The sequence below is a fragment of the Leucopleurus acutus genome, assembly GCF_964270905.1.
Source record: "Leucopleurus acutus genome assembly, chromosome: 20".
NCBI lineage: Eukaryota > Metazoa > Chordata > Mammalia > Artiodactyla > Delphinidae > Leucopleurus > Leucopleurus acutus.
The window spans coordinates 14,502,685-14,526,762 of record NC_139162.1 but is presented as its reverse complement, the minus strand read 5'-3'; the positions used below and the strand labels follow the sequence as shown (position 1 = coordinate 14,526,762).

Sequence of the window (24,078 nt, the reverse complement as noted above, 5' to 3'; positions counted from 1 at the left end):
TTATAGGATTCCAGGAATTCTTGTGTTCAGTCCACCCTTATTTAATAAGCAACTACTCTTTAAGGTCATCAGTTCCACACAAACGTAATACTCTGTAGTTGTTAGATGGAATAACATAGCTACATGTCTGAACCTGTGGAGTGGACAATATAGAAAGTTAAATGAAAAAGAAAGTTGCAGGGAATTCCCTGCCGATCCAGTGGTTAAGACTGAGCTTTCACTGCCGTAGCCCAGGTTCAGTCCCTCGTTGGGGAACTAAGATCCCGCAAGATGCATGGCATGGCCAAAAAAAAAAAAGCAAGTTGCAGTTGGTATGTATAATATAATACCATTTGTGTTTAAAAATTGTTTATATTAAGACTCCGTGCTCCCAATGCAGGGGGCCCAGTTTCGATCCCTGATCAGGGAAGTAGATCCCACATGCATGCCGCAACTAAGGAGCCTGCCTGCCACAACTAAGACCCGGTGCAACCAAATAAATAAATAAATAAATATTTTTTAAAAAATTGTTTATATTATATATATACACATATACACATGCAAATATCATATATATAATATAAAATATAGTCTCCTTAGTATTATCTGAGACAGTATAAGTATCAGAATACGGACTTCCCTGGTGGTCCAGCAGTTAAGACTTTGCCTTCCAATGCAGGGAGTGCAGGTTTGATCCCTGGTCAGGGAGCTAAGATCCCACATGCTTCCCGGCCAAAAAACCAAAACATAGAACAGAAGCAATATTGTAACAAATTCAATAAAGACGTTAAAAATGGTCCACATAAAAAAAACTAAAAAAAATAGAATATATAGAGCTATTTTCATTTGGCAAAAATATTTAAAACGGTTTAGCTTAAAAGTCTAGGCAATCTGGTGAATGTAAAAATTTACTTTGGGGGCTACGGAGCCAGGAAGCACCATTCGTGTTGTGTTCTATGTGAACAGTACCCCTGAAGTTGTGCAACTGCAGTGGCCCTTCCTGGAGTTCCCCCCCAAAGAAGCTGTCACCTTCCAGAGCAGCGGCAATGATTAGCCAGCTTGCTTCCCCCATGTGTGACTCCTAGTGGCCAATTTCCCAGGACGTGACTGTTTGTAGTTAATGATCCTTCTGATGTATACCAGCGAGGCCAACTCCTAAGTAGGTGAATAATAAGCAGCAAAACTTATATTTGTGGAGATGTCCATTCTAGCATGTTGTGGGGTCCTCCTTATGAAAGCAACCAACTCTTCCTTCTTCCAACCACCTTCAACCTCCAACCCAACTCACGATCCAATGAGAAGATGTGGAAATTTTCCAGTTGAAACTCAGTGGCACAGGGTTGAAAGCAATTTAGCCACATATGCAAATGTTCTCTAGCAACAGGTTTCTAGCTTTTTTCCCTCAAACTTAGCTGCATAATGGAATCACCTGGGAAGGTTTTAACTCCCATGCCAATGGGAAAAGACTGAAAAAGAATAGATACATGGTTATGTAAACTGAATCACTTTGCTGTACACCTGAAACTAACACAACATTGTTAATCAACTGTGCTCCAATATAAAATAAAATTTTTTTAATTGAAAAAAAAACTCCCACACGCAGGGTGAACACATATCTAGAGAGTCAAATCTTTAATGAGGTTTCTCAGCATTGCCCATATTGACATTTGGGACCAGACATTCTTTACTATGGAGGCCTTTCTCTTTCTCTGCATTGTGGGATGTTTAGTACCATCCCTCGGCTCTACCCACTAGATACCAGTTACACCCTCTCCCGGTTGTAACAACCAAAAGACATTGCTAAGTGTTTCCTGGTGGAAGGAGCAAATCACCCAATTGAAAATCACTGCTTTGGGGGCAAGACCCAGGCATCACAGTTTAAAAAAATCTTCCCAGGTGATTCCAATGTGCATTCCAGTTTAAGAGCTGTGATCTGATGGAATTTACTTTGGGAAGCGTATCCTGGTGGAGAGTCCCAGGAGTTTTGGAGTGGGTTTTTATAAACTGTGATTTAATATTGATTCAGTAAAAATGAGTATATTCTGAGCCAGATGAGCAGTTCCATTCATCCTATCTAGTAAACATCTGTTTCTTTCTATTAAGGGGACTTTAGAAAACAAAGAGGCTGTGAACATCATGAGAGGTTAGCAAAGCCAGCTGAGCATGTAACTTAACAAGGAATCTTTACAGTGAGCTAATGAAAGGGACCTGAGGTAATGGAAGGTCTAAACAACACTCGAGGGCCATTGGGGGATACCTTATTGGTGCCAAGATAGTATCTACCATTGAATGGAGTTCCCCTGTGGGCCAGGGTCTTGTGCTAGGGGATCTATTTACATGTCATCAAATAAGACATCTAAGTTAATACTAACTGTAGTAATAATAATAATGAATGGGGCTGGCTGAAAGAGTAGGTATGACTAACTGTAGTAATAATAATAATGAATGGGGCTGGCTGAAGGAGTAGGTATGACTAACTGTAGTAATAATAATAATGAATGGGGCTGGCTGAAGGAGTAGGTATGTCAATACTTTTGAAACATGTTTTAAACCTAACTGGTGTACATAAGCGTTTACACAGTTCAAGCATGCTCCTCAGTCCCATTGTGGCAAGAACTGTAAGTTGGTTCACAAAACACCCTTTCCATTTTCTTTCTATTGTGGAAGCCAAAAAGCTAAAAACTTGCCTTCCAAATTCCTCTGCTGTTGGGAGTAGCCATGTGGCATAATTCTGGCCATTAAGAATGCAAGCCGGAAAAAAAAGAATGCAAGCCAGGACTTCCCTGCTGGTCCAGTGGTTAAGAATCCGCCTTCCAATGCAGGGTACGTGGGTTCAATCCTTGGTCAGGGAACTAAGATCCCACATGCCGAGGGGCAACTGAGTCTGCATGCTACAACCAGAGAGCCCACATGCTGTAACTACAGAGCTCACGTGCTCTGGAGCCTGCACGCCACAACTAGAGAGAGAAAACCTGCACACCACAACTAGAGAGAAGCCCACGTGCTGCAATGAAAGATCCCCTGTACCGCAACTTAGACCCAACGCAGCCAAAGTTATAAATAAATAAATAAATACTTTTTTAAAAAGAATGCAAGCCTACGAGGACAGGAATTTTTGTCTGTTTCGTTCTCTGCTGGTCAAAATTCACCACGTTGTACACCCTAAAAATGTCCAATTTGGGTGGGAGGATAGGACAGATGTTTAAGGCTACAAATTTGCAACAAGTAGTAAATAAGTCCTAGAGTAGTCCCAGTGTAGTGAATATAGACAACAGTATTATAATCATCAAACTTGCTAAAAGACTAGAACTTAATTGTTCCAGCCACTAAAAGAAAGGATAATTACGTAATGTGGAAGAGGTGCAAATAATCACTACAATGGCAATCATATGATACTATATAAATGTATCAAATTAGCATGTTGTACACCTTAAGTTTACACAATGTTATGTCAAATATATTTCAATTAAAAAATTTAAATATCCAGTCTATTGTACATCACTTTTACTTCAACAGTGTGAAAAATAAAAGAGCAATTGTTAAGAAAATTAAAAGGCAAGTTAGAAATTGGAAAAAAACAAAAACAAATTTCTTGGTCCTGCAGGAAGCCAAGGTGAGAATCCTGAGGCGAAAGGAGACACCAAGACTCTGAATTTCAGGTCAATTGCAAGGCTGATATTTACCCAGCTAACACTAGATGTCACCATTGTGCTGTGGAAAATGTAGCTGACATTCAGGTGTTCTATTTAATATTCAGGACTGAGGGAGGCCTTCAAGTGTTTGAAATTGTTCATTTCTCTCCTCTCCTGATCCCAGTATATGATTACTGTGGCCTTATTAAAACTCCCTGAACCTTGATTTTCTCATGCGTATGATTCATTCCGCATCCCTTGAGCCGGGTAGTGCTTGAGGTTGTCCAAGCTCCAAGGAAGACACCAGGGAGGGCGCCGGCCTCAAAGCTCCTGGTGGAGGGTCTCCCCGTGCAGCGGTTCCCACCTCTGGGTCTCTGCCTCGGACCTGCGCTATCTTCCCCCACCCCAACCCCGCTGTCGGAGGCCACACAGCTGCAAGCTCCACTACTGCAGCCTGAGCTGGAAAGAGAGCAGCCTGGGGATGGTGAGTTCAAGGGAAGTGTGTGCAGATGGCACTGCCCTGCATGAGAGGGAAAGAGGCAAGGAGGCCGTGCAGAGTTTTAGAATGAGGAAACCTCCTGGCCCTGAGAGACAGAACAGCCCCCTGGGTTCTGTCACTGAAAGCTGAGGCTTTAACCAAGGCTGTGGAAGTGTCCAGTTGTTTTGGAGCGTCCAAACCCAGCAGTTTGGTACACCACATGTAGCACAGAAGTTATCGTTCCCCAAAGTCTTTAATGATTCCTGGGCTTTGGCAGGAAATATCAGGAAAGCACATACTGTATACGGAATAGAGGAAAATGATTAGTGAGACCTCACTAATATTTTAATTTGTTGCATTAGTAATTCAGAAATTTCTGTTTAGGATAGTGTACTTCATGAGTATATGGGGTCTTGTCCTCAGTGAAAAGAACAAGGGCTCTCCAGGTAATTAGAAACAGAAGCTCTCTGGTTTGTGAGGGATGTCTAGGTAAAGGCAATCTCCTTATTCACAGGCTTATTTACCCTTGGATTTATGGAAAGTAGCCCAATTATCTAGGCAGAGTATGTTTCATACATTTCCTGTATTGATGCATTTAAGAATATTTTAACCAACTTACATTTACTGTGATAAATTTTGGTCTGACATCTGTCATCTTGAATGCTTTTAATTTTTAATGATTACTTGTGTCCTATTTTGTCCCTTTTGCTTTCTTTGCTCTTTTATCAATTTCTGTTAAAGATTTTTTTGATGTGGACCATTTTTAAAATCTTTATGGAATTTGTTACAATATTGCTTCTGTTTTATGTTTTTTGGTTTTTTTGGCCTCGAGGCATGTGGGATTTTAGCTCCCTGACCAGGGATTGAACCTGCACCCCCTGAATTGGAAAGTGAAGTTTTAACCACTGGACTGCCAGGGAAGTCCCTCTCTTTTCTCAATTTTTTAAACGGTATTTCTCCTGGTTTTATTCTACTAGTGGAACTATTGAAATTTTTTTAAAGTTCTTTAAAATACTTCAAGTGTAGAAAAATTAAGAGAATAACAAACACCCATGTACCTCCCCTCAGCTTTATCGTATCTGACCATTTTGTCATGGCTGTTCCATGTGTTTTTTTGAACTAAAGCATTACAGATGGAATTGAAGTCCCCTGTATACATCTTTTGAATTGCATTTACCTCTCTGTGGTTCCAGAGGTAGGTACCATATGAATTTGTTGTTATTCATGCTCATAGATGCTTGAAAACTTGTTATATATGGTTATTTCCATAAACATCATAACATTATTTTACATGTTTTTAATGTATATAAATAGTATACTTGATATTTTCTTCTGCAGCTTACTTTTTAAAATTTTTAATCTAATTTTTATTTTATATTGGAGTAGAGTTGAGCTACAATGTTGTGTTAGCTTCAGGTGTAGAGCAAAGTGATTCAGTTATACATATACATATATCCATTCTTTTTCAGATTCTTTTCCCATATAGATTATTACAGAGTAGTAAATAGAGTCCCTGTGCTATACAGTAGGTCCTTGTAGATGATCTATTTTTTTTGAACATCTTTATTGGAGTATAATTGCTTTACAATGGTGTGTTAGTTTCTGCTTTATAACAAAGTGAATCAGTTATACATATACATATGTCCCGATATCTCTTCCCTCTTGCATCTCCCTCCCTTCCACCCTCCCTATCCCACCCCTCTAGGTGGTCACAAAGCCCCGAGCTGATCTCCCTGTGCTATGTGGCTGCTTCCCACTAGCTATCTATTTTACGTTTGGTAGTGTATATATGTCCATGCCACTGTCTCACTCTGTCCCAGCTTACCCTTCCCCCTCCCCGTATCCTCAAGTCCATTCTCTAGTAGGTCTGCATCTTTATTCCCGTCTTGCCCCTAGGTTCTTCTGACCTTTTTTTTTTTTCCATACATATGTGTTAGCATATGGTATTTGTTTTTCTCTTTCTGACTTACTTCACTCTGTATGACAGTCTCTAGGTCCATCCACCTCACTACAAATAACTCAGTTTTGTTCCTTTTTATGGCTGAGTAATATTCCATTGTATATATATGCCACATCTTCTTTATCCATTCATCTGTGGATGGACACTTAGGTTGCTTCCATGTCCTGGCTATTGTAAATAGAGCTGCAATGAACATTTTGGTACTTGACTCTTTTTGAATTATGGTTTTCTCAGGGTATATGCCCAGTAGTGGGATTGCTGGGTCATATGTTAGTTCTATTTGTAGTTTTTTAAGGAACCTCCATACTGTTCTCCATAGTGTCTGTACCAATTCACATTCCCACCAGCAGTGCAAGAGTGTTCCCTTTTCTCCACACCCTCTCCAGCATTTATTGTTTCTAGATTTTTTGATGATGGCCATTCTGACCAGTGTGAGATGATATCTCATTGTAGTTTTGATTTGCATTTCTCTAATGATTAATGATGTTAAGCATTCTTTCATGTGTTTTTTGGCAATCTGTATATCTTCTTTGGAGAAATGTCTATTTAGGTCTTCTGCCCATTTTTGGATTGGGTTGTTTTTTTGTTATTGAGCTGCATGAGTTGCTTGTATGTTTTGGAGATTAATCCTTTGTCAGGTGCTTCATTTGCAAATATTTTTTCCCATTCTGAGGGTTGTCTTTTCATCTTGTTTATGGTTTCCTTTGCTGTGCAAAAGCTTTGAAGTTTCATTAGGTCCCATTTGTTTATTTTTGTTTTTATTTCCATTTCTCTAGGAGGTGGGTCAAAAAGGATCTTGCTGTGATTTATGTCATAGAGTGTTCTGCCTATGTTTTCCTCTAAGAGTTTGATGGTGTCTGGCCTTACAGTTAGTTCTTTAATCCATTTTGAGTTTATTTTTGTGTATGGTGTTAGGGAGTGTTCTAATCTCATACTTTTACATGTACCTGTCCAGTTTTCCCAGCACCACTTATTGAAGAGGCTGTCCTTTCTCCACTGTACATTCCTGCCTCCTTTATCAAAGATAAGGTGACCATATGTGCGTGGGTTTATCTCTGGGCTTTCTATCCTGTTCCATTGATGTATATTTCTGTTTTTGTGCCAGTACCATACTGTCTCGATTACTGTAACTTTGTAGTATAGTCTGAAGTCAGGGAGCCTGATTCCTCCAGCTCCGTTTTTTTTCCCTCAAGATTGCTTTGGCTATTCGGCATCTTTTGTGTTTCCATACAAATTGTGAAATTTTTTGTTCTAGTTCTGTGAAAAATGCCAGTGGTAGTTTGAAAAAAATATGGAACGCTTCATGAATTTGTGTGTCATCCTTGTGCAGGGGCCATGCTAATCTTCTCTGTATCATTCCAATTTCAGTATATGTGCTGCTGAAGTGAGCACCAGCTTACTTTTTTTTTTTTTTACAACTTTATTTATTTATGGCTATGTTGGGTCTTCGTTTCTGTGTGAGGGCTTTCTTTAGTTGTGGCAAGTGAGGGCCACTCTTCATCGCGGTGCACGGGCCTCTCACTGTCGCGGCCTCTCTTGTTGCGGTGCACAGGCTCCAGATGTGCAGGCTCAGTAATTGTGGCTCACAGGCCCAGTTGCTCCATGGCATGTGGGATCTTCCCAGACCAGGGCTCGAACCCGTGTCCCCTGCATTGGCAGGCAGATTCTCAACCACTGCACCACCAGGGAAGCCCCCCAGCTTACTTTTTAAATTCAACTTTATAGACTTGAGATTTAACCACATAGCTCAAGTTCATTCATTTTCACTGATGTTTAACATCATGGTTTTATATTTTCCATCTCTGTCAAGCTGTGCTCTTCAATGGGAGAGGCCACAACAGTGAGAGGCCTGCATACTGAAAAAAATATATATATATATTGGCAAATCCAGTTTTGGGTGTGGGTGTGGGGAAATGGGCGTTCTTGTGCTCTGTTGTGACCATAAATTGATGATGAACTTTCTGGGTGGCAGTTTGCTAGCAGTGTATGTAATAAAATTTTAAATATACTACCCCTTAGACTCAGAAATTCCACATCTACTAGAAATTTACTCTCAGGTAATAATAAAATTGTATTCAGAAATATACTTATGAGAGTATTTCTTGTAGCTTTATATACAGTTTATATTAATGATAAATTAGAGTGTTATTTATGTATTTATTTTGGCTGTGTTGGGTCTTCGTTGCTCCGTGCAGGCTTTCTCTAGTTGCGGCGAGCAAGGGCTACTCTTCGTTGCAGTGTGCGGGCTTCTCATTGTGGTGGCTTCTCTTGTTGCTGAGCATGGGCTCTAGGCGCGTGAGCTTCAGTAGTTGTGGTTCGCAGGCTCTAGAGCTCAAGCTCATTAGTTGTGGCTCAGTGGTTTAGTTGCTCTGCGGCATGCCGGATCTTCCTGGACTAGGGCTCGAAATGGTGTCCCCTGCATTGGCAGGTGGATTCTTAACCACTGCGCACCACCAGGGAAGTCCCTGGAGTGATCTTTAAATGAAGAAGGCATATCTCAGAACATTTTGTTGTCAGCCAAGAGCACTGGGACAGAATAAACATTGTCGATTTTGAAGTAGTCTGCATGCTAATTATGTGTGATGGGAAATTAAGAATATCTAAATATTAATTTCTAGAGCGGTACCATCCAGAAGGCTGAATAAATGTACAGGTGATTCATATAAATGAGCTTGTGTGCATCTACAGTTACAGCTGTTTCTCGTTACAAAGAGTTATAAACAGTACTGCCTTGATCCAGCTGTTCTTTATCGTGACTGGGCCTTTTTAATAGCCTCCTAACTGCTTTCCTGCCCAGCTTAAATCCATTCTTCATACTGCAGTTGCAACTTGATTGACCTACAGCGAAATCTGACCCGATCCAATGAGCACAGCCAGCTTGACTGCAGTCAAATTAGAGAATCCCCAAATGCTAGCGCTCATCGAGGCTGGCCTTTGGCTTCCTCCGCCCCATACAAAATGCTGAAAGGCAGTGCCACCATAGGCTACCGGGAAAAAAAGCAGCCTGCTCTTCGTAGGAGTTGGTCCGGGTGAAAGGGAGTGAAGCCCCCAGAGAAGCGCGGGCGTTCTACAAGAGCGGAAGCGCAGGCTCCGTAAAGCGCGCCAGCTGGTGAAGTACTTCCGGAGCGCCGCCGCCCACCGTCGGAGGTGAGTGCAAGGTGAACAGGCGTTCTTGTTCCACATTCCGGGCGGGCAGCGCCACAGGTTCCCCCAGGCCCCGGGGAGGCGGACCCGGGAGGGGGTCGGGCGGTGGCGCAGGGACGCATCGAGCGAGGAGGTCTGCGGGCAGTCCAGCCTCCCTCAGCCCCCCGCCGCGGCCGCTTTGGGAGCGGGGCGGGGGTGTGGACTGCCTTGGAAGGGGTGGCCCCGGTAAGTGACACGCTACGGTTTAGAAAGTGACCGTATCGAGGGCCTACTAAGTGCAGTGTTGTTCCAGGTTCCGGGGACGCAACTGTGATGGAGACGGACGCGGGGACTTTGCAGCCTCATGGGAAAGTCGATATTAATCAAGTCTGATCATAACCGCTGCTCCTGCTCGTAATAACCCCATTGTTTGGGGGCAGAAGACGATGTTCTTAACGTTCATGGGCCCTGTGTGGCCTGGCATCTTGCTTTTGTTTACGTGTATTTTTTTGCTCTATTGTTTCACGCGAGAGAGAGCATTACTTAGTGGTTATGAATACAGATCTTGTGGCCTAAGATAATTAATTAAACTTTCTAAGGCTCATTGTTTTGGTCAAATGAGGACAACAGTATTACATATCTCCTAGTACATAGTAAAGTGCCCGAGTTCTGAGGCTGGCATATTGCAGGCCTTCAGTAAATGTCACCTGTTGTTATTTGCAGCTAATACAGGTTTGCAGGTTTAAAGGAAAGGTATTGACTGAGTTGGGCTCACTCTTGTTTCTCTTTGCTTCTTCTCTCAGCCCCTGCCCTTCATTGAGAGGGAGCCCCGGTGATGGCTATCAGGCCCCTTAAAGCCTGGCACAAGGTGAGCATGGGATCCCTCAGGTGTGTCTTCAAGAGATCTGATTTGAAGGAAATGGAGGATGAGGGGGTGATTCTGACACAGTCCTAGAGCCAAAGCAGTAGGAAGACCCCTGTTCACACATCCCTCATCCAACCCCCCTCCTCCCCCAGTGAGACTGGATGATGGTGAGAGGCTAAGCAGTAGAGACCCCAGGGCCCAGGAAGTGATGGCTGGAGATAGCTGGAGAGAATGTCCTGGGAAGCCAAAGTACAGCCTCCTGCATTCTGAGGATTTCTGCTCAGCCAGAGGATCTCCAAGTTCAGTAGTTTCCCCCACAGAGGGATATGTGAGAATGAGGGACTCGGGCTAGTGGTGTGGATCACAAGGTTCTTGGGAAGTGGGGGCAGAGGGACAGCAGGAGGAAGGCAAGAAAAGGGGGGCCTGTGCTGAAACCGCACAACTCAGGTGGGACTTGAATCCAGTCGAAACCCAGACTGGGACTTGAACTCCCTGTTTTTTAATTGAGATCACACACCTGGTCTCAGGATTTAATGACACTCAGGTTCTTTATGTCTCCTCGAAGAAAGCATTCAGTGAGAGACAAAGTGATAGGTAAGAAGTGGATTTATTTGTAGAGATACACGTTCTATTAATGTAAGTTCCTGTGCCCAATGCACAGTGAGGCCAAACAAACTGAAACGTTGAAGTTTGGAGCAGAGAAAGGTTTATTGCAAGGCCATGCAAGGAGACGAGGTGGCTCATGCCCTAAAAGCCCCAAACTCCCCAAAGGGTTTCAGCAAAGCACTTTTAAAAGCTGGGTAAGGGAGGGGGGTGCAGGGTGTGTGGTCAGCTTGTGCACAGTTCTCTGATTGGCTGATGGTGTAGCAGGATGGGGTCACAGGGCTAACATTATCAGTCCTTAGGCTCCAGGAGGCCTGGGGTGGGGGAGCGGTTACATCTGCAAAACAACTCAGGAAATGTGCATCAAATGCTACTCTCTAAGTACTTCAGAGAGGAGCTAAAGCAGAGGATACGGGGGAAGGCCTGTCCCAGGAAGGCCCCATGGAGTCCTGCTGGGTTACAGTTCCACAGACAGAAAGTGGTCCATCTCAAAGGGCGAGAGTGGCCCTAGGAGAAACACACTCCACAGAGACAGTGTGGGCCATCTCAGAAAGTGAGAAGCCCTGGGTTTCCCTGGTGGTGCAGAGGTTAAGAATCCACCTGCCAGTGCAGGGGACACGGGTTCGAGCCCTGGTCCGGGAAGATCCCACATGCCACAGAGCAGCTAAGCCCATGCGCTACAACTACTAAGCCAGTGCTCCAGAGCCTGCAAACCACAACTACTGAGCCCACGCACCTAGAGCCCATGCTCCACAACAAGAGAAGCCACTGCAATGAGAAGCCTGTGCACCACAACGAAGAGTAGCCCCTGCTCGCCGCAACTAGAAAAAGCCCGCAGGCAGCAATGAAGACCCAACACAGCCAAAAATAAATAAATAAAATCAAATCAAAAGGATCCGCCTGCCAATGCAGGGGACACGGGTTCGATCCCTGGCCTGGGAAGATCCCACACGCTGCGGAGCAACTAAGCCCCTGTGCCACAACTACTAAGCCTGCACTCTAGAGCCCGTGAGCCACAACTACTGAAACCTGCGCACCTAGAGCCTGTGCTCCACAACAAGAGAAGCCACCGCAATGAGAAGCCCGCGCACCACAACGAAGAGTAGCCCCCACTCGCCACATCTAGAGGAAGCCTGTGCACAGCAGTGAAGACCCAACACAGCCAAAAATAAAAACAAATAAATAAATAAATTTATTCAAAAAAAAAAGTGTCTCTAATATTCTGACATTTGTTGCCTGTGGAGCTTAGGGTCAGGATCTTGGGCTTAAGTTTGCTGTTGTGTGGTGATCCATTTAAGTGTTTTAACCCAGAGAGTTGAGGTCAGGTTGGCATTTTCTATAGATCATTCTATGTGCTGGACAGAAGGTGGACTTGGAGGATGAGTCTGGAGTTAGGGACTGTTGCAGTGCTCCACAGGACAGTTGCTGAGGAACTGAAAAATTATATGGTGAGTAATGATGGAGAGTAGGAGTCAGATCCAAGAAATACTTAGGAGATAAAATTGGCAGGATCTGATTACTGATTGTGTGTCAGAACTGAGCAGTGAGTAGGGAAATGGTTAAGAGGGATTCTCGGGTTTCTAGCATAGGAGACCAGGCTGAAAGTGTTGGTACTAACTCACTGAGACAAGGGATCAAAATCAGAACCAACATCATGTCTGAGCATTTGTTTCTCACCATTTGTTTCTCACGTACTGAGCAGTTGGTATGAATTTGGAGGAGCAAAGTTTAGGGAGGGAGATGAGTTCAAAACTGGATTGTGGCTCATATGAATGAGGAACATAACTGGGATGAAGGTTGTATCAGCTTAAAGGAAAAAAAGCACAACATAAGATCTGTGAGTTGAGCTTATTCAGTGTTTTACTAAGGACTGTAGCCCAGGAGACAGCCTCTCAGCTCTGAGAAACTGTTCTGAAGAGATAAGGAAGGAGCCAGGATGTATATGAATATTTGCCATGGGGGAGAAAAAAAAAACATGTCAAACATCAAAAGATTACTCCTGAACACAAAGACATCTTGAGTTAATGATTTTAGTGCTTTGCATGGGAAGATTCAAGAATTTGGGGTCATTGAAAAATTTCCTTAGATATGTATCTTAACTAACTAGGGGTTGTATCCAGAGCACAGAACGATTCCTGTTTTTCTCCATCCTGAATTCTTCTCCATCCTGAATTCCTCTCAGGCGCATTGTGGGTGGAAGACTGCAGTGGCTAATGGCTTGATCCTTGTAAAACTGGAATGGCAGGCAACAATATTTTTTTTCTTTAGTCATCAGGGCATCTGAGTTAGCCATGTGGTGATGCCAGAACCTCATGAGACCTTGGAGTGAGGAGATGGAAGGGTCATCACCGCACAGGGAAGGCACCAAAGAGACCAGGGGATCAGATCATGGGACTGTATGGGAAGGGAGAGTTGGGCTGCTGGCAGGTTTGTCTGGCAGAGGACAGATTATGTGAGGGGCATAAAGAGAGACGGCCCGAGGAGCTACCTAGCAGCCGTTAGAATCAGGAAGCACCTTCTCCTAGGAAGACCATCCGGAGTTGAGTAGGCTGTTCAGAGGGAAATCTGCTGGAGGGGCTCAAGCAGAGGCTTCACAGTCCGCCCCCCCCCTTTTTTTTTTTTTTGCGGTACGCGGGCCTCTCACTGTTGTGGCCTCTCCCATTGCGGAGCACAGGCTCCGGACGCGCAGGCTCAGCAGCCATGGCTCACGGGCCCAGCTGCTTCGCGGCATGTGGGATCCTCCTGGACCGGGGCACGAACCCGTGTCCCCTGCATCGGCAGGCGGACTCTCAACCACTGCGCCACCAGGGAAGCCCAGGATATATTTTTTAAATAGACCTTTATTGGAGTATAATTGCTTCACAATACTGTGTTAGTTTCTTGTGTTAGTTGTAAGAATGGATATTTCTGATAAACCCTGAGGCTGTGAGCCACGTGGCAGAGCAGTTATCCTGGGTTCCCTTACCCAGCTGCTCTCTGCCCGGGCGCCCCCTTCCCGATAAAGTGTTTTGCTTTGTCAGCAAAAAAAAAAAAAAAAGATATTTCTGGGTCTCTCCTTCAAGCATTCATTCTTCTGACTTTCTTAGTAAGCATTCAAAAGCATAGGGCTTAGGACTGAAAACCTAATAAGATTTTCTTTTCTCTACTTCCGTGCTGTTATCATGGTAGTCACTAGCTACATGTGCTTATTAAATTAAACCCTTAAGCACTTGAAGTGGGGCTGATTCAGATTGAGAGATGCTGTAAGTACCAGAGTTTGAAGACCTAGTATAAAGAAATGTAATTGAGGGGACTTACCTTGCAGTTCAGTGGTTAAGACTCTGCGGTTCCACTGCAGGGGGCGTGGGTTCCATCCCTGGTCAGGGAACTAAGATCCTACATGCCACGCGGCATGGCCAAAAAAAAAAAAAAAGTAAAATGTAAAAAAATGTAAATGACCTCATTAATAATCTTTATGTTGATTTCATGTTGAAATAAAATTTTGGATATATTGGGTTAAATAAAATATATTAAATATATTACATAAAATGTATTATTAAAATTAATGTTGCCATTTTCTTTTTACTTTTTTAATGTGGCCACCGGAAAATTTAAATTACATATGTAGCTTGCATTTATGGCTCACATTATATTTCTTTGGACATCCCTCTTCTACTGCAGAGCATATCCTTAAGCCCCCTTACTTAGCCATCCGTGCATAAATGTTGTTGGTGCATGTGGAAAGTCTAGAACACAGAGTTTATGGCTGACCTGAAGAGTTCTGTCCTAGGGAACTTACTGCATGGGAACAGAAAATGAGAGAGCAGTCATGTTGTATGAAAGGAGAGAAGGTTAGCAGTCCCCTTGACAAGGATGGAAGAGGCTCTCGGACCTGACAACATGTATTCAGAAAATGAGAGAGCAGTCAAATGGGAGTGTGGAGCAGGGGCCCCACCGCGGTGCCTTTGCCATCGTGACAGAGTTCCGTAATGGGCTCTGTTTTAGAAATACTAACTCAAAATAGTATGTAATTTGAGTGGACTGAGGAGAAAATGAAGGCATAAACCCCTATTCCATTGTCATTATATTGCAATTAATAACTTTGGAGGCCTACACAAGTTTGGGGACAGGGTGATGTAGGGATGGAAAGGATTGTGAGAAATGTCCTGGTACCACCTACAGAGCTTAGTAAAAGTGTCAGTGAATTGGGTAACGTAGGGGAGTCCTGATATAAAAACAGTTTTTATGGTAGATGACACTAGACTTAATGCCACGAAGTTTGAGTTTCCTTGGGACACCCACCTCCCTGGGTATAGCAGGCTGTTGAGAATGCAGCTCTGTAATCTTGGGGAGAGGTCAGGTCTGGAATTGTACAGTTATTTTTGAGCCAGAATAATTTTATTATTGCAGTGCGTGAGTTGTATGCCTATTTATACAGAGTAACAAACAATTATTCAATCATTTATTTATCATACTTATTTATTGTCTACTATGTGCCAGGTATTGTTCAAGACACCCAAGATAGCAGGAAAGAAAACAAAGTCCCTGCTCTCATGGAGCTTATGTTCTAGTGGTTTAAGATCAAGGTCAGCTAATTTGTAAAGAAAAGGAAAAATAAAGCAGGTGTTCAGCACATAGTTGTATTTTGCAAAAGATATAAAAAGCTAATATTTTAGAATACAAATTAACAAAAGTGTACAAATTGATAAAGATCAACACTTGAATATAAAATTTATTTTTTTAACAACTCAAAAATTTAGAAATATTGGTTAAATTTTGTGCTTCCCTGGTGGTGCAGTGGTGAAGAATCCACCCCACAATGCAGGGGACATGGGTTCAATCCCTGGTCAGGGAACTAAGACCCCACATGCCGCGGGGTAACTGAGCCCACTCGCCACAACTACTGAGCTCGCACGCCTCAGCTAGAGAGCCTGCGTGCCAGAAACTACAGAGCCCATGCGCTGTGGAGCCTGCACGCCACAACTAAAGAGAAAACCCGCACACTGCAATGAAGAACCCGTGCGCCACTAGGAAAGATCCTGCATGCCTCAAGGAAGTCCTGCGGGCCGCAACTAAGACCTGACGCAGCCAAAAATGAATGTTATGAGTGCAGGAAAGCTTTTGCTGTTAAGTCAACATTAAGTCGGCATCAGAGAATCCACAGTGGAAAAAAAACATATGAGTGTAGCAAGTGTGGGAAAACCTTTAGGACTTCCTCCCAGCTACATCATCTTGGGTATGCCCACCCTAGAGAGAAGCCTGTCCTGGACTTTGGTTCTTTTGGCCTCCCAGCATTTTTTACCCCATTTTCATGGTAATTACTGCCCTACTTTTGGGGGAAATATGACTCTGCCCCAACACAACAGTTCATGTGGTTTGGGTGGAGCTCTGTTCCCTACTGCAAAGGTGGAACATGTAGCCTAGTCTGGCCCATCTGTACTGTTCCTTCCACCCACCACAATGGTGGGTTCAGGTGACCCAAGTTCATCCAATCAGAATGGACCCTTTGACTGTGCAAAACCTACCATGAAGTGACATTCTTTTCTGCTGGACATGGATGTTAGCCTTGACCCATGTGAAGGCTGAGAAGAAAGCCAGCCCTGCAAACAGAGATGCAGAGAACTAAACTTGCCTCTGGATTTTTCAGTGATGTAAATCAAAAAATTAAATTCTTTGCTTAAATAGTTTTGAGTTGGGATTTCTTTCACTTGTAACAGAATCCATACTGATATTGAGCCATTTCAATGTCTCATATGTTTCAAAACCTTCAGAGTTAACATAAACTTGATTTAGCTTCACTGATTCCACACTATGAAGAAACCTTTCATGTGAGTGAGGTATTGGAAAAGATGTAGCTATGATTCTGATGGTTCATACAGAGGCAACCGTTCAAGTGTTGTGAATGTGGGAAAGCCTTTAACCCTCGATTAAGCCAAGTCAACATTCAGGCATCCTAAATGGTTGGAAGTTACAGCAATTTAAGCACTTTGATGAAAATTTCAAGTTATTATAAAACAAAATCTCTATCGAATATTCTGTAGGGTAGATGAATGTATTAATTAGAAAATATTTTTTAAAGTATTTATTTCCTACTCAGTTTCTAATAGAAGTGGATGCTGAATTTTATCTTATTTTAGATTGTTAAAGATGATATTTCTTTTTTGACCTATTTATATAGTTAATTAATGTTTTTCCTAATATTGAGTCATACTTATGTTCTCATAATCTTAGTTGGGTATAGTGTTGTTAAGTTTCTTTAAATGTTGCTGGATTATATTAATATGTTTAGGATATTAGCATCTATATTCATAAGTGTGATTGGCCTGTAATTTTTTTCACTCTTTGTCAAGATTTGGGACCTGAATTATACCACGTTGCTAAAAATAGTTAGGAGACTATTCTTTGTGCTTTGGAACAGTTTCAAAAGCCTAGCAATTATCTGTTCTTTGGAGATTTGAAAAAAGTTCACCTGTAAAGCTGCCTGGACCAGTTGCTTTTGTTGGGGGTAGTGTAGAGCAGAGTAGAACTTTCACTACTTTAGTAATTCCTTCCCTGGCATTGTCCATTACATTGTCTATTTCTTCTTGAATCAATGTTGGTAACGTATAATTTCCCACTGACATTTATAAATCATTAGCTTAGCATTGTACCCAAGTTATTTTTCTTATTAAAAAATATTTTCAAATATGCCCCTTGTCATTCCTGTTTGTTTGTCTATAAAACCTATAGGAAGATTTTTATTACTCATATTTCCGTGCAAAAGCTTGATATTATCATTATAATGCCCGGCATAGCATGTTTGCCCTGCCCTTTGATCTGGTTAGGGGGCTTTTACACCCAAGGAAATGGCTTTGGTTCTCAGTCTGAAGCAGGATTTTACAAACGCAGCACTATTGACATTTAGGACCTGTTAGTTTTTTGCTGGACACTGTCCTGTGAGTTGTAGGATGTTTAGCCTACCCACTGGCCTCTACCCACTAGATACTATTTGTGATGTTCTCCCCTACCCTCATTCATAACAAGCAAAATTGTTTCCACTGGTCTAAAGAGATACTGAGGATATGTTTTTGTAAAAATAAGGAGGAAGTTCTCTTCTTTGGATGCCTGTCAACCTGTGCCCTGTTACTTCCCATGCCACCTTGTACTGTCATCTACTGTCATGGCAGTTTTTCAGTTCCAGATTTAACCTGTTGACTGAAATCTGGCCGTGAGAGAATGACTTCACCACTTCCTCTTTACTTGACAGCAATCTACCCCTGCCTGGGGAGGGGAATCATTTTTAGTAGTGGACTTATAATTCTGCCGAAACCAAAGTGATTCAGATAAAGAAATGGTTGAAGTCACTTGAGTTGAGGTTTGTTAGTTCCCGTTGTTGCTTCCCCAACAGAATACTAGCCTTTAATTTGCCATAGCTGTTCTTTAATAAATGCTACTAACCAGTAACATTTTGTGGCACTTATCTCTGCTAGGTGCTCCACGATGCATTAACTTACTAACTCCTAACAGCCTTTGAAGTACTGTTATCTTGTTTCAGTTAGGAAAGTGAGGAACAGAGAGGTTAAGTAGGTTGCCCAAAGATACAGCTAGTAACTGGAAGAGCAGAGATTCAAACCCAGGCAGTCTGGCTTCAGAGCCCATGCTCTAACTGTCACAGAGTGATGCCCTAAAGTCTGGAAGCAAGATCTGTAACAAATGTAATTCAGTGACCGAAAAAAACACATTTGAGGTGACTTTGCTATGCTCTTTGTGAGTGGAAGACACTGGGGATCAGATCAAGGCAAAGGGAGGCTGTATAGTGGCTTTGGAGAAAAGAGGGCGGTGAATGGGTTGAGATAAAACAGCGAGGCATATCTAGTACAGAGTGGCTCATTGTGTGTTTGACAGTCTCAAAACTGCTGTTGTCAGGGAGGTAGCATGTGCAGAAGTTGAAAATACAGCTCTAGGAGGCAGAGGACCTCGTTCCTAGATTCCCCAGTAAGGCTTAGTGGCTGCGTGGCACTGGCATTTTTGTTGCTACAACTATTTGAAAGTAGTACCTTCATAGTAAGTGCCTGAGCCAGAGAGCTGGACCCCCAAGGTGTCTCTTATCTCTAAGGTAACGGAATAGCTCCATCTTCCTGAACTTGAGTATCTAGCAGATTATCCATGATATGTGACCTAGGTGCCACTGCTGGAGTCCCCCTCTAACTGACTTACTGTCTTTGGATCAGGCTTGGTTAGGTTCAAGTGCACATAATTGAAAATCTAAAATAATAGAGCTTAAAACAAGAATGGAGTTGATTTTTCCTTTTTTAAAAAGAGATCTGGGGACTTCCCTGGTGGTGCAGTGGTTGGGAATATGCCTGCCAATGCAGGGGACATGGATTCGAGCCCTGGTCTGGGAAGATCCCACATGCCGCGGAGCAACTAAGCCCGTGCACCACAACTATTGAGCACACGTGCCACAACTACTGAAGCCCACACACCTAGAGCCTGTGCTCCACAACAAGAGAAGCCACCGCCGTAAGAAGCCCGGGCACTGCAATGAAGAGTAGTCCCCGCTCGCCTCAACTAGAGAAAGCCAGCGCGCAGCAATGAAGTCCCAAGGCAGCCAAAAATAAATAAATAAATTAATTAATTAAAAAATATATATAAAATAAAAGAGATCTGGAGATAGGCAGCTGCACACTGGCAGCGGGAATCCTGCCTCCTTCCAGTTCACCGCAATGCCATCCATCAGATGGGGCAATATCCTCACAGTCTAAAGCAACAGCTAGAGCTCCAGCCATTCCAGGATGCAGGATGGAGGAAAAGAAGAAGAGCATGTCACCTTCCTTTCAAGGAAGTATCCTGTAAGTGCTGAGAACACTTCCACTTCCACTTCACTGTGCAGAACTTAGTCCTGGGAGAGCCACAGACTTACAAGGATGGCAAGAACTGTCCTTGGATGAGAGATAAGGTGCCAACCCCTGATGAACTTTTCTGTTACTAAATAAGAGGGACAAATAGATGTTTGTACAGGCAACTAGCAGCCTCTAACACTGCCAACATGTCTTAACTTTATATGTCTAAACTAGTTTGCACATACTGCTGTAACAAATACCACAGACTGTGAGGCTTAAACAACGGAGATTTATTTTCTCACAATTCTGGAGGCTGGAAGTTCAAAATCAAGGTGTTAGCAGGTTTGATTTCTCCTGAGGCCTTTCTCCTTGGCTTACAGAAGGGCAGGAGGGGCAGTCATAGGAGACAACACAGGACATGAAGAGGTAATCAGTGCCACTGGGCATTATGGCAAGGTTGGTGGCAAGTGGGTACAAACATGTACAGGGAGGCCATGCGAGATGCCTCTGAAGACACCACGTCCATCTGCCAGGGATGCTGGACTGTAGCTTGAGCAGCCCCATGTTGAGGTATCCATTACAGAGTTCAGGCATCAGATGTGTGGGCAGACAGTATTAACACATCTGTAGAAATCATACTGCTCATACTTTCTCATCAAAGATGTAGATTTGTTGCAATTAGATTTTTCGTCCACCTGGAATTTATTTTAGTGATGGTGTGAAGTAAGAATCTTATTTTTCTATTGGGATATCCAAATGTTCCAGCATAATTTATTGAAAAATTCCTCCTTTCTCCACTGCTTTTTTTCAGCTCTGTTAAATGATTGACATGCAATTTAATCAGTTTATTGATTTCTACAAAGGTCTTGCTGGGATTTTGATTGGCTTGCTTTGAATATATAGAGCAATTTGGGGGATAACTGACATCTTAATAATACTGATCAATGAACACAGTATCTCAATTTATTAGGTATACATTCATCTCTTTTGTGATTATTTTATAGTTTCAGCATGCGTATCTTGTACATATTTTGTTAGGCATTAAGTATTTCATGTTTTTTATGCTGTTGTAAATGGTACTATTTTTTAAAATTTATTAAGGTTGCAGGAAATTTTATTGCTGGAAATTTTGGTTTCCAACAATTGATCTTTTTTGCACCTTTACTTTAACTCTGTGACCTTGAAGCCACACAACTCAGTTTGGGACTTGACCCACTGTCTTTTAATAAAAATCACACACCTGGTCTCAGGACCTACTGAAGTTTAGGTTCTTTATGTCTCTGCGTGGAAGGAATTCAGCAAGAGGTGAAGTAGATTTATTGAGAGAAATACAAACTCCACAGAGAGAATATGGGCCCAGGCGAGAGGCCCTGAAATATGGGGTGGTTAGTTTTTATGGGCTGGGTAATATCATAGGCTAATGACTGGGAGGATTATTTCACCTATCTTGGAGAAGGGTGTGGGGATTTCCAGGAGTTGGGCCACTGCTCACTTTTTGGCCTTTTAGGGTTAGCCTTGGAACTGTCATGGCACCTGTGGGTGTGTCATTAGCATATGGCACTGTGTTATAATGAGCGTATAATGAGACTCAAGGTTTACGGGAAGGTGAATCTTCTGCTATCTTGGACCTAGTTGGAGTTTTTTTTTTTTTTTTCTTCCTTCCCACTCTGTGAGGCATGCAGAATCTTAGCTCCCCCACCAGGTGTCGAACCTGTGCCCCCTGCAATGGGGGCATAGAGTCTCAACCACTGGCCGGTCAGGGAAGTCCAGACCTAGTTGGTTCTAACCAGTTTATGTCGTATCCTCAACAGCTGTCATTCCTTTGAAGGTTGTACCCTGGCCCCTTCCCTCCTGTTTCAACCTTGGTAAACTCACTTGTTAGTTCTAGAAGTTCTGTAGATTCTTTGGGATTTTTTTGTGTAGACAATCATGTCCTCTGCAAATAGTAACCGTTTTATTTCTTTATTTCCAATCTCTATGCCTTTTATTTCTTTTTCTGGCCTTCTTGCACTTGCTAGGACTCCCAGGAGGATGTTGAATAGTAGTGGGAAGAGCGGACATACCTGCCTTGTTGCCAACTTTACAGGGAAGGCGTTCTCTCACCATTAAGTATGTTTTCAGCAGCAAGGAGATAATCACATCAAATATAGTCAATATAGGTACTGCAACAAAACATTAGGTTAACTTTACATTTTTTGTCAGCCAAGGCAAAAATGACCGTGCATGATACTTAAGTTCCACTATAACTTCATCAATTGCAATGTGATACGAAAACATCTATGATTTCTATTGTTGACAAAGTCGCAAGGCACTGCTGATACTACTGTGGTTTTTGCCAACATATAATTGAAGGAAATGCTAAGTTTCAGCTAGAGGTTAGCTTAAACAAGGATAAGCTTTTTCTATTCTAGGTCCGTGGTTAAAAACGTGCGCCAGGGGAAGAAAAGCAGAGTCCACAGAGAGGAGCGTTCTGGCTTCCTAGAGAGGAAGCTCGTGAAGCTTGGGCGTCGCAGCCGACATAGTGACGCACTTCCGGTCACGCCGCACATTGCACCTTTCCTGAGGTGAGTGTTGGGGGTTTGTGGCCCCAGCAAAGGTGCTGGGGCTACGCTCTTTACTCCCCTGGAGGAGGCTGTCCCCTTAGTCCCTGATGCCGAGGAGGAGGGAGTCGGGCGGCGCCACCGGATCCGGGGAGCGAGGGCGCCCGCCGGGCAGTGCAGCCCGCTGCGGCTGCCTTAGGAAATGGAGGCTGGATATGGAAAGGAGACGCCCTTTGACCCGACACAGCCACAGCCTCCCCTGCTCCCTGGTCCAATAACTACTTACTGAGCAGCTAAATGCCAGCTGCTCTTGTAGGTTCCCAGGATGTAGCTGCGAATGAGACGGCCGTGGGCCCCTCCGCCAGGGAGCTTTCAATTTAATGGAAAGCCCCCTGTTAATCCAGTGCGATCGTTTCACTCCACCTGCTCTGAACCCTGTAGTTGCGGTCTGTTGCTTTTAGGATGAAGACGAAGTCCTTGACGTGCAGAGGCCATGGGGGACTTGGCCTCTTGCAACTTCACCTTCGTGTTCAGCACACTTCCCTTGGCTCTGCTACAGTCTTCTTGGACTTTCATATCGGGAACATGTTTTTGCACATGCTGTTACTTTGGGAAAGATTTTTCTTTCAACCTAGTTAATTCCTATTCTTAAGCCTCCCCATCTAGGATAAATTCTCCCTGGCACTAATCACGATTGTGGTCTTAAAGCTAACTATGAGAATCTTTGATTTCTTTAGTCTAAGCTCCGTGATGGAAGAGTTCAAACCTTTCTCTCTCCACTGTTATCTCCTGTGTCTCATGCTTGGCCTGGAATGAAATAAATATGTGATAAATGTTTGTGGGATGAAGAAAACATACATCAGTGTATTATCTCAAACTGGGAGAGGTGGTATACAAGAAAGGGAATACAGTGCTAGTGGAGTGTGTAACCCAGGGCCCCTTACCTGATCTGTGGAGACAGGCGGTGATCTGAAGGGTGAGCAGGCACTTACGTAGATGAAGAGAGGTCAGGCTGCTGGAGAGTATTGCACACAGAGACTGTCAGTTCCAAAGGTTCTAAGGTTGGAGAAGAGTGGTTCATGCAGAGGAACAGTAGGTACAAAGATCCTGAATTAGCATAGTAGATAAACTGAAAGAAGATGAGGCTAGCAGGAAATTGCAGCATGCAATGAGTTTTGGAAGATGCTGGCTTTTTGGTAGAATATGACTGGTTAACAAGAATACAAAGTGTCTGTAGGGGATGATATAATTAAAGTAATAACCCAGAACTTTTGGCATGTTTTGTGGCCTCTTCAGGGTCCTTTGCTAATTTGTTTCTGGTTATTACTGGGTGTAGAGTGGGGTGATGATCAAAAAAGATGCCTGCCCCAAGGTCCAAGAAAAGGAAACCTTACTCTAAGATTCTTTTTCTGATTTTGGGGGGGCTACTTTTACCTATTTTTCCATATTAACCTTAGAAGCACTTTATCAAGTTCTAAAAAAAAATATATATATCCTGTTGGGATTACTATTGGAAGCACTTGGATGTAGTTATTAAACGCTTGGCTTCTGGAATCTGGCTTATCTGGTTTGGGAATCCAAGTTCATTCATCCACTGGGTGACTGACCTTGGTAGAGAAAATTATTGTCTTAGACTTGTTTTCTTATTTGGAAAAAAGAAAAGGTTCAAAGGATTATTGTGGAGATTGAATGAGAGAATATGTATTTTTCCTCCAAAAACACGTTTCTTTTTTTTTTTTTTTTACTTTTTATGTTTCTCAGTAAACTTTTATTTTAAAAAATGAAGGTCTGGATTTCCTCTTGTTAGGGTTTGCTCTGAGTTTTCTGGTGTCTTTTGCTTGTTTTGCTCTTTGTGTATTCATGTTCCCCTCTACTCATGTCTTAGGACAGGCAGCGTTGCATGATGTTGGTGAGTACAGCCTGTGGTGCTGAGGGCAAGTTACTTACCTTTCAAATTCTCAGTTTCCTCAGAATTCAAACTTCATGGCATAGTGTGGATTAAAAGAGGAAATATTCATACACCACTTACCAAGTGGCATTTAGTAAATGATTGCTACTGTTACCGGCAAGTTTGTTGATTTAAAGGAGAGCCTTTGT

The 24,078-nt window shown here is 42.9% G+C and overlaps 2 protein-coding genes across 6 annotated transcripts in view; one reads left to right on the top strand and one right to left on the bottom strand.

Moving 5' to 3' along the window:
- CHST4 (carbohydrate sulfotransferase 4) overlaps positions 1 to 24,078 on the bottom strand; it is a gene marked incomplete at its 3' end in the record, with an annotated part of 208,677 nt that overhangs the window by 34,979 nt on the left and 149,620 nt on the right. The gene's annotated exons all lie outside the window — the stretch shown is intronic.
- The window catches only part of ZNF19 (zinc finger protein 19), a 37,163-nt gene continuing 21,965 nt past the window's right edge, over positions 8,881 to 24,078 (top strand). For 3 of the 5 annotated variants that reach the window (XM_082862754.1, XM_082862750.1, XM_082862753.1), the window contains exons 1-3: positions 9,219 to 9,418; positions 9,976 to 10,040; positions 21,853 to 22,005. The gene's annotated coding sequence lies outside the window, so the exon portion shown is untranslated. Of the gene's footprint in view, positions 9,197 to 9,218; positions 9,419 to 9,582; positions 10,041 to 21,852; positions 22,006 to 24,078 lie in introns of those variants that run through there. The other 2 variants (XM_082862751.1, XM_082862752.1) reach the window with 2 other exon arrangements.